This window comes from Cupressus sempervirens, chromosome 10 (assembly GCF_028749045.1).
Source record: "Cupressus sempervirens isolate cs-2001-9-10 chromosome 10, ASM2874904v1, whole genome shotgun sequence".
Classification (NCBI taxonomy): domain Eukaryota; kingdom Viridiplantae; phylum Streptophyta; class Pinopsida; order Cupressales; family Cupressaceae; genus Cupressus; species Cupressus sempervirens.
This window is the reverse complement of record NC_143127.1, coordinates 602,185,191-602,196,244: the sequence shown is the minus strand read 5'-3', so window position 1 is coordinate 602,196,244 and position 11,054 is coordinate 602,185,191.

Sequence of the window (11,054 nt, the reverse complement as noted above, 5' to 3'; positions counted from 1 at the left end):
TCTTTATGATGGATGATTTAACTTATTGTATTGTACTTTGTTTCATTATTCCAAAAGGGATGATATAATCTACTTGATAAGTGTATATTCTTTCATCCTTTCATACCCTATAACATGTATAGTGGGTGATTGTGCATTCTGAATTTATTGCCTAGTGGCATTCAGAACAAATATAAATTATTTAAATGGACTTGAACTTGTAGTTATTCTTTTATGTGGATAGTTATTCTTTTATGTGGATGTGTTATTTAATGGACTTAGTATTATTTAAATTTAAATGTGATTCAACATCTTAGAATCCTTAAGGAATGTAATCTATTATGTTTTCTTATGTATGACTGTATGTATTGCTTTCGCTACTTTATGATTGTTGTTATATGTTATCTTTAAAAAAAATGTTTGGAAAACTTAGTAAAACTTTAGGTTATTTCTTTTGGATCCCTTGGTGGAGCATTATAGCAACATCATCTACCTTTGTTGTGGATTGAGAAATACAATTCTGCTTCTTGCCTATCCAAGATACTAACCTTCTTCCAAGAAAGAATGCTGCTTCACTAGTATTTTTTTTTGTCACCAATGATTCCTGCTCAATCTGCATCAGTAAATTCTCTCAACTCAAGATTTCCTCTTTTCTTATACCATAAACCACATTCTTCAGTTCCTATTAAATACCTCTAAATTCTTTTTACTGCCATCATGTGATTTTCTTTTGGATTAGCATAAAATCTTGCAACTATGCCAACTGCTAATGCAATATCAGGTCTGGTGTGTACCACATATTTAAGTTTTCCAATCATTGATCTATAAGTAGTCTGATTTACCTCCTTTAAATCATCATTCTTTGAGATTTTATGTCCAGTAGACCTATGTGTTCCAACTGGCTTAAAATCTTCCATTCCAAATACTTTCATTGTTTTCCCTAATGTATTTTGATTGAGTGATGAATATGTCATCCTTTATCTGATGAACTTATAGACCCACAAATAATTTAATCTCTCCAAACATAGAAATTTCAAATTCTTTCCTCATTTCTTCAGCAAATGACTTGCATAACATCTCATGTCCTCCAAATATGATATCATCTACAAATATTTCTGCAAGCAATATCTTGTCTTATGGTCCTTCCTTAATATATAAATTACTATTATCATTTGTCTTTTCAAAACCAATTCTTACAAAATATCCATGTAGTCTTTCATACCATGCTCTAGGAGCTTTCTTTAATTCATATAAAGCTTTGTGAAGTTACATACCATGTCTCTTTTGCTTGAATCAATGAAACCTTTAGGTTGTTCAACGTAAACTTCTTATTCCAGGACTCCATTCAAGAAACATGATTTAACATCCATCTAATATATTTTGAATCTCTTTTGTATTGCATATGCTATAAGTATTTTGACTCCTTCAAGTCTTGTAATAGGCACAAATGTTTCCCCATAGTCAATACCTTCTTCCTGAGCATAACCTTTGCATACTAGTCTTCTCTTGTTCCTTGTTACTTCTCCTTTCTTATTCAACTTATTTCTAAATATCAATTTTGTAACAATCACATTCTTATCGTTAGGTCTCTAAGTACAAGAGACTAGGATTTGATCTTTTCTATTTGCTCAATTTCTTCATTCATTGTCTCTATCCAACCTTCATTTTATAGATCTAGGCTCAAATTCATTAAGAAAAAATGTACCTTTTAATTTTTTCCTTAACAGTATGCCTTATGTCTCTCCTTCAATTATTTGTGCAGGTACATGATGTCTTGTGATATATTTATTGAGTCTCAGATCTTTCTTTCTTGACTCTAAAATTGGTTCACTTGGTTCTCCATGATCTTCTATCTTATGCTCAGACTCTTCTAACTAATTTGGTTGTAACTTAGGTTCCTCTAACTATGACTCGGGTTGTACTGTCTATGACTCAAGTTGCACTATTTGTGAGTCAGGTTGTATTGCCAACTTCTAATTGACTACAACTGATTATGGTAAAGTCTTAGGTTCCTCCTCATAGTATAAAAACTTTCTATAGTCTTCAGGTTCCTTGTTGCTATGTTCTTCACTTCTCTCTACAAACTCATCAGTCTTCACATATGCACTTTCAATGACTCTTTGAGTAGAAAGATTCAAATTTTTGTATGCGTTACTTTTATTGGAGTAACCTAGGAATATATCTTCATCACTTTTTGTATCTAGCTTTACTTTCTTTACATATTTCAAGATATAGCATTTTCTCCCAAATACTCTAAGATAACAAACGTTAGGCTTGTACTCATACCATAATTCATAAGGTGTTTTGTTTGTACCTTTCTTCAATTGAACTTAGTTAAGTGTATGAACTGTTGTGTTGATTGCTTCTCTCTAGTATTATGGTGCAAAATTCTTCTCAATCATTAGAGTCCTTGCACATTCCATGATGGATCAGTTTCTTCTTTTTGCTATATCATTTTTCTCTGTAGTTCTAGGTGTTGATACTTGTCTTTTGATTCCTCTTTCATTGGAAAGCTTATTGAATTCATTTGAGATCAATTCACCTCCTTTATCTGATCTCAAGTATTTTAGATTCTTCTCTATTTCTTTCTCAGCTCTAGGCAAATACCATTTGAACTTTTTAAAAGCATCAGATTTATCTTTTAAAAATATCATTTCCATCATCCTAGAATAATCAACAAAAAAAAAGAATGAAATATATGTCTCCATAGTTTCTTTCCACACCTATTGGCCCACAAAGATCTATACGAACTAGTTTCAAAACTTCTTCAAAATCATGGGACTTACTTCTGAAACTCCTTTTACTCATCTTTCCAATTTCACATTGTTTGCACATGCATATCTCAGGTTTCTTTAGATAAGGTATGCCTCTTACTTGTTTGTTCTTGCTTATGGTAACTAGGTTATCAAAGTTAACGTGACACATTATTTTATGCCATAGCCAACTTTCCTCTATTTGAGCTCACAAACATATACTTTTAGTGAGATCTAGGTTAAAAAAAATTCCTTTCGTCTAATTGCCAGTTCCAACTAGGTTTTCTTTTCCATCCAATAGTTTAACTTTGTCATTCATGAATTCAACCTTGTATCCTATATTGTTTAGCTGAGCTACACTAAGTCAATTATGTCTTAATACTTTAACCCAACAGGCCTTTCACATTTATTCCTTCTATTAATGTTGTGATTCCTTTTCCTTTAACATAACATGGTTCATTGTTTCCAAATCTAACACTTCCACCATCATAGTGTTCTAAATGTTTGAACTTAGTTTTTTCACCATTCATGTGATGGGAACAACCATTATCTATGATCCATGTATCATTTTTGCTAACATGAGAGATAAGTGTCATCTTTTCATTTTCCTTATCATCTAGTTCATCTTTATCAATTTCATCATTGTCATTATTATCAAAATCTCTAGTAATGTAAACAGATTTATTACCTTTATCATTGTAGTCCTTGTAGCTTTTGAAGTCTTTCTTTCCTTTGAACCTATTATTTATTTTCTCATCTTTATCTTCTTTGTTTGGGCATCTTGCAACAATATGACCAATCTCTTCACATGAGAAATAGATCAATGAAATTTTGCCTCTGAATTTTCATTTCTCTTTTGATACTCTTTTTGCAAGTAGGGCTTTGATGACTTCAAGATCTTCATCTAAATCATCTTCTTCATCACTATAAACCTATTTTCCTTTTGAGTTTCCTCATTTTCTACCAATAGTTAATTTGGCTTTGAATGTAGATTCAAGATTGCTAGAAGTAGGAGCAGAGTTATCAAAGTTATCCAACTCAAAAGAAAGCAATCTTACCACAAGTGCATCCAAGGTTATATCATTTTTAGGATTGCATTTCATCTCTTGAATTGTCAAAACTCTAATTGCATCAGTGTGAAGAAGTGTTCTTAGTATCTTTCTGACTATTGTTTCATCATCAGTTTTCCCTCCTGCAGTTCTGACTGCACTCACACTTTCTTTGAGTCTTTCACTATATTGGACAATGTTCTCACCTTCTTTCATTTTAATTTATCCAAAATTTCCTCTCAAGCTTTCTTCCTTGGCTCTTTGCACATTTTTATTACCTCCATAGATAGTCTACAAGTTTTCCCATATATCAAATGTAGTAGGCCAGTCTTTGACCTCACCAAATTTAGAATAGTTCAGAGAGGGACCTATATCAATCATCATTATATTATGATCCTTTTCCTCTTTCATTTTCTCCATAATCATAGGTTTAGGTGGTAGTACATATCTGTTATCCAAGCAGAACACACCAATATCATTGATGTTTGATAGATGCAACTTCATGAACTCATGCCATGCTAAAAAGTTGTCTCTATTAAGCTTAGGAATCTCCCTTCTGTAAGACATGTTAATATTTATCTTAGGTCCTTAAAACCTTTCCTACAAGCACCAAATTCTCTGATACAAATTGTTGGAAATGCAAGAGTGTAACTGAGAGAGGAGGGGTGAATGAGTTACCACAAAAATAATTCCCTGTCCTTGGATGTCAATTCAAACTTTCCACTAATCATGCAATACTACTCAGTTAACACTAGAATAATATTGTGATTTAGTTAACAAAGAAATCTTATGATTATTAATCTGTTATAACCTTTAGTAATGTAGTTGCAGAAACTTAAAGCATAAGGTAAATAACATGAACACAAATGACACCAAGATTTAACGTTGAAACCCAATTTAGGAAAACCACCACGCAACTAGTTACAATATTTTTCACTCTTCTAAAGTGAGCCATGTTAGGAGATAATCCTATTAAAGGTTACATAAAACATATGGTTAGGTATGACCTTGTTAGAGGATTTATATCACCCTATTAGGAGTGGCCTGGTTAGAGGTTTTCAAACACTTCAATCTTGAAATGTCACCTTGTTAGAGGATTTACAATATGATTGTTAGATAAACTCTATTAAGATATTTCTTCATTGCTACAATGGTTAGAAGGTAACGAAAATTTGACCCGATTTATTAAGCAATTGCCTTTGTAGATTCAATCTCTTTTCTGGGTTGACTTTTGGATCCTTCCTGATCAGATGTTCTTTGCAGCTTATCTTTCACACTTTCTTGTTCTACCTTTTTCTTTGCTCACAGATCCATCTTATTTCATATTCCAATTCTTACTTCTTGTCCTCACAACTTGACCTTTCTTATATATCATAAGATTAAACAAGTTGGAAATAATACCTTCTAAATAATCAACAAACATCAAAATAGTTAGCCTCAATCAAAACAAATTTAAAAAATGCATTTTGATGTCACTTGGTCAATACTAGGATTGAACACTTGGTCAAGACCATGACTCCTTTGATGACCAACCACTCAATCAATGTTGCAATCATGATTCTCTTCTTTAATGAACTACTTGATTAATACTAGAAAAGTCTTCTTTACCTAACTGCTTAGTTAATACTAATATATACAAGGTTAATACTGCAAACTCTACATTGCTCAGTTAATACTAACATTTGTGTAATATCAATGACAACATACAATTGAAGAATTGTTTCCAAAAAGTATAGTACAAACAAATGTTATAAAAAGTTGTTAAATACTTCAGAAAAATAACATAATTAAAATGGAAATTTCAATTTAACTAGTAGGAATTATTTGAATAATAGAATATTGATTTGCCACATCCCATCACATGAAACATGATATTTTAAATGTTCTCATAAAATATCAACTTAGGGACAATGATTGTAATCAATATTCTCCATTTTTAATATAGTTAGCATAACATGTTTTTTCTTAATTTAGAATATCACTTAAGTAAGAATAGTTGTTATATTATCAATAAATTGCAATATTCAACCCAAGAAATTTTATTAAACATCAAGTCTCTACATGACCAACAACTGTTAAGGTACATTCTTTATTACCTCTTATGATTTTCGTATGGTTAAAGCTTGTACAATTCTAAGAGATGTATGTCTCTTGTAAAAATAAGAGATGGACATACCTTGGGTTATTAATGTCCCATGATACAAACACATAATTATTGAATTCCAAAATTCAAAATTGTGTTAAATCTAGTATTTGAGCACCTTGATTATATGATATATATTTTAAAAATTGGGAAGTGCTTTATTAATCAAATCACCATCTACCATCAAGTTTCACGCCAACATCACAATTTGCTGGCATGTGGTAGGGCTGATTATCCAAATCATCATAATCAACATCATGTGATTATGTATGTCTACTATATTAGAGACATTATCAATAATTGATGCAGTCAATTATTTTAGCTTTCTAGTATTATGAAGAATGGTCATATCATTTATTTCATACAAATCCACTAACTCATTATATTTGGTGATTTGAGTTGCAAGCTTTAAATCCTTATGCTTTGGTAACCTCTCAAGTGATTAGGGTGTCAGACTTGAGAAGGTCATGAAGTAAGTACTTCCATGATATCTAATTATAATTATGCAAATATATATAACTAAAAATAAGTTTATTTGACATACTCAAATATAGTAATAAAGGTATTTTATGTAAATTGAGCCAAAATATTAGGTAATACCCAAGAAAAATATTTTTATTTAACATGAGACCATAAACTTGAATATGTAACTATTGGAAACTATAATTGGAATAATTTTTATGTTGTCATTAATGTCAAACCTTACTGGTGAGACAGTTTCTACCTAAGTAGAGTGTCATATCATTTGATTGATGAAGACGATTCGAAAAGAAGAGATAACAATGAGACCTAGTGGAAAGGTTGAGTTATGTGGAACTATAATAGGCACTTGATTAGTTCGCACATTGGCAAGATAATATGTTGTTTAATCATTACACTAAGTGGATAAGATAGTTTAATTGAAGCCTAGAAGATATGATCAATGGAAGATCAAATGCATAGGCTAAATTGAGCAACATAGTAGAAGATTAAGGAACTTATAGTTAAAGTCAAGTTGTGATAGTCTTGACTAAGTGAATAGTAGAAGATGAGAAAATATAGTGTCAATTGAGCATTAATAAAGACTGAGTATCTTAAAAGTTAGACTAAGTGAAGATAAAGTATGTTGAACAAACTAGTTAGTATTGACCGAGTTGTCTAGTGATGACCAAAGCTAAGGAACAAAGCATCAACCGAGTGTTAGAATTTTATAGTTTATGAAGGAATTCAAATTCCCAGCCCACGTAGTTGAATTTTTGGATTGGTCAAAGCACATGAGGGATAAGTATTGATGATTTGGAGAATTTAATGCAAGATAAATTATGTTTGAGCATTCCTAGGCATGGATTCATAGAGAAGTTTTCAGAAGAATCTAGGAGAAGGATGAAACAAAATGATGGAAGGATTTGATAAATCTGACCTAACCCTAAGATCAATGATGATGTTTAAGTGGAAAAGGATTAAAGCTACCTATTTAAGGAGGCATAAGGAAAACCTAGAGAGCTTGAAGCTTTTGTTGATTTTGTTGATTGGTGAACTTGAGAAAAATGTTATGAATAGTTGAGCAGAGGTGAAGTGTGATTGCTTGAAGGTTTTCCAAGAAAATAAGTGACAAAGATACTAACTATAGACACTCAAAAATGGTTCATGCCAAATCTTTTATCACCTTCACATCATAACTTGTCCCATTTTATCATTTCACTAACTTTGATCTTTTGGCCAACTTGATCATCATTCAATGACGACGGGCCACACCACCCGTACCAACTCACAACCAAAAAAATACAACAAGATGGAGATAGAGAGATGAAAAAAATGCTTCATAAAGCATCCATTAATACTTGAAATACATTAGAAGAGATTACATTTGAAGAGCTTACAACGCAAGAACTTCTATTTCTCGAACTTCCTTACAAGAGATTACATTAGAAGAGCTTCACTACAAGAGCTTACACTTGAAAAGCTTCTATTTCTCCAACTTCCATTAGAAGAGCTTCCATTTCTTGAACTTGATTACAAATGATAATAAGCCTTGCTTAAATAGGCACTTCTAACCCAAGACATTACAAACACAACCAATGTGGAATAAAAGGTAAATACAACTACCTTTAAATAAATATTAAATTCCCACCCCAAATACAACTAAGCACCCAAAAAATATTAAATACATGATTCAAGAAACTTTTCACAAACTTCTAAATTTCCACCTATACACCTCGATTAATGGAATGACAACTATTTTTATTATTTTTCTTTTTATGCCACCTATGCACCTTGAAAATAGAAATCTCCTTTTCCTTTCTTTTCTCCTTTTTATTTTTTATTATTTCTCCTCTAATTTTCATCACTTTCTCTCTCCTCCACAATTTTTAAAATTTTTTTTTCCTCTTTTTTTTTTTTTGTGAATAAATAATTTTCCCATGCAAGATGCTCCTGCATCAGACTCCCTTGGTAGATAGAAAAGTGTGTCCCACACTTTGATGTCGAAAGAAAGATATACAACCATCTTCATCTTCACCACAAGCTTCCACCTCAACAAGGACAAGAAAACCAACATGCAAATCTTCCACATTTTTTTTTGCTGATGCATGATGCTCCTGCATCCAACTCCCATGGTAGGAAAAATTTTGTGAGTATGGATTCACAAAATGAAGTAGAGCATCATGCATCATTCAATCAAAATGCAAATAATCTCAGAATCAATTCAAAAACTATTTCAATATCATCTCATCATCATCAATCCTTTAGGCATTGTTACATCCTTCAGTGCCTTATCAACATTCATTAATATATGTCATGTGTCCTTGGCATATCATCACTATTCATCAATTTGATCCTTGACATTATTAAGTCCTTCAATGTCTAATCATGTTTTTATTCAATTAATTTGATAGCATTGACCGTGTCTATTGATGTTATTGTGATTAATCTCTATCAATCAATTTCAATCAATCTTGTGGCATTTACAATGTTCATTAAATGTCATATGTCATCAACCCTTGTCATGTGTCCTTGACAAGTCACCATTTCCTATCATTCGTCTAGCATCGGTTATTTCATTCGATCATTTATTTATATCATCACATTTGATTTATATTTTCATCATGATCCTTCACTAGGATTATCTTGCATTTATTTCATCATCTTGGCCAATCAATTTATTAATTTCTCCTATAGGATTAGATAACCCATAGTCTATTCCTATGTCTTGATCATTTAATTTCATCCCCTCTTATTAATTATTCCTCTTTACAAACCATTATCAATTAATTAATCTTTATTAATTAATTGATTCCATTTTCATGAATTATGGGAATTCCTAATTTCTTAAATTCTAATTCTAATTTCCTAAATTCTAATTCTAATTTCTCATTCCTCATTTTTCATTTTCTATTTTTAATTCTATAATTTATAATTTCCACTTTAGAGAGAACTATGAGTTTTTAAAATTCAAAATTTCCCACTCTTAACATTCCTAATTTTTAGCTTATACATCTTACATCTTTCTATGCATTTTTCTGATACTTTCTTCTTCCATTTTTTCTTACACATTTCTATGCATAATTCTTTCACATTGTCATAATTTGTCATATTGTGTCATAATTTTCCAATTTCACCTCTTTTTCATAGCAATTTCCAAAATTCACACATAATTATGAAATCTTTCTCTTTTCCATTATTTCTTTCCATTTCTTGCATTTGGCTTCAAAATCCTATAAATTGAGCCATTGTGCACTTGTTTTGGCTAACCACAATCCAAGTATTCTCGCTATCATATCATTATCTTGCTTTCAATTGTAGGTGTATCTTGTTAATTGGAGCTACATTGACATCAACTCTATAGAGAAGAAATGATAACATTGGAGCATCATGTGAAGGGAGTGTCTTTTATGAGTTTTTCATGTTTATTTATGCACTTTTGTTTCAATGGCTTCAATGGTAGATTAGATTGGTTTGTATTTCTTTGAAAGTTTGTGGTTGCTTTCATTATACAAATTTACTCATTTTCTAGTCTTACATTTGGTGAACCCGACATGAACATGCAATACTAATCTTCTTTTCTCCTCTTATGTGTGTAAGTGCAAGGAAGAAGCTTGGAGCATTATTGGAGTCTAACCTTGTTGTTACATATTTTCATACTTCTAAAAATCTAAAATGAACAACAAAGTCACATATATCTAATTAGGAGGATCAAAGAACTTTTATGCTTTGTCCTATTTCATAAGATAGTTCAAATGTCTTGACTCTAATGTTTTCATTTCATATTTGATAAATGAGATGCCAAATGAATCTTTATCACATATTGGTTTGTGTCAAAATAAATCTGAAATTACAAAATAAATTTGCTGAATTTGATTAAGTCAAAAATTTGAAACAAATTTGTCTCAAAAATCTAAAATTACATATCTAAAAACTGAAATTTATTTGTCAAAATTCGGAAATATATTTGATTAAAAATCAGAAATGTGTCACTTTGTATGTGCTAGCATTCTATTGCTCTTTATCCCATGATAGTGCTGCACTATTTTTGCAAATCAGATATGCAATCCATTAATTAAACAACCTTCATTTTATTCGAATTAATTTAAAAGCGTGGGTTGCATTTCACTTGTATCACTTAACATCCTCCATTTTCAACATTGACTATCCGTTGTGTTTTGGCATTGAAAAAAACTCCTTCATTGTAGATTTTTTTTTTAACATTACATCTCTCAACTCAATTTACTTTATGTTTAGAAAAGCCACGTGAAACTTAGATTTAATTCTTCTTGAACTTATTTTTTAGAACTTTTTTTTTAAAGTATGTAAATTAGTTTTGTTTTTTTTTGGTTTAGTTTTAGTTTTTAGTTTTTAGAATAGATTTAGATTTAGTGTTTTTTTTTTAAAATTTAATTTTAGATAAGATTTAAATAGTTAAAGTTAATTTTTTTAATTCTAATTTATTTATTAGGAGTAGATTAACATCTAGTTTTTAGTTTAAAATAATTTTTTAAAGTTTTCTAACTTAGATTAGATATTAATTTAACTTTTAATTTAAATCTGATTTTTTTTAGTTTAGATTTTATTTATTTATTTTCTTTTAATCTAACTTAACTTTAAGTTTGTTTTGTTTTGTTAAAATAGATTTGATTTATCTTTTAGAAACTATTT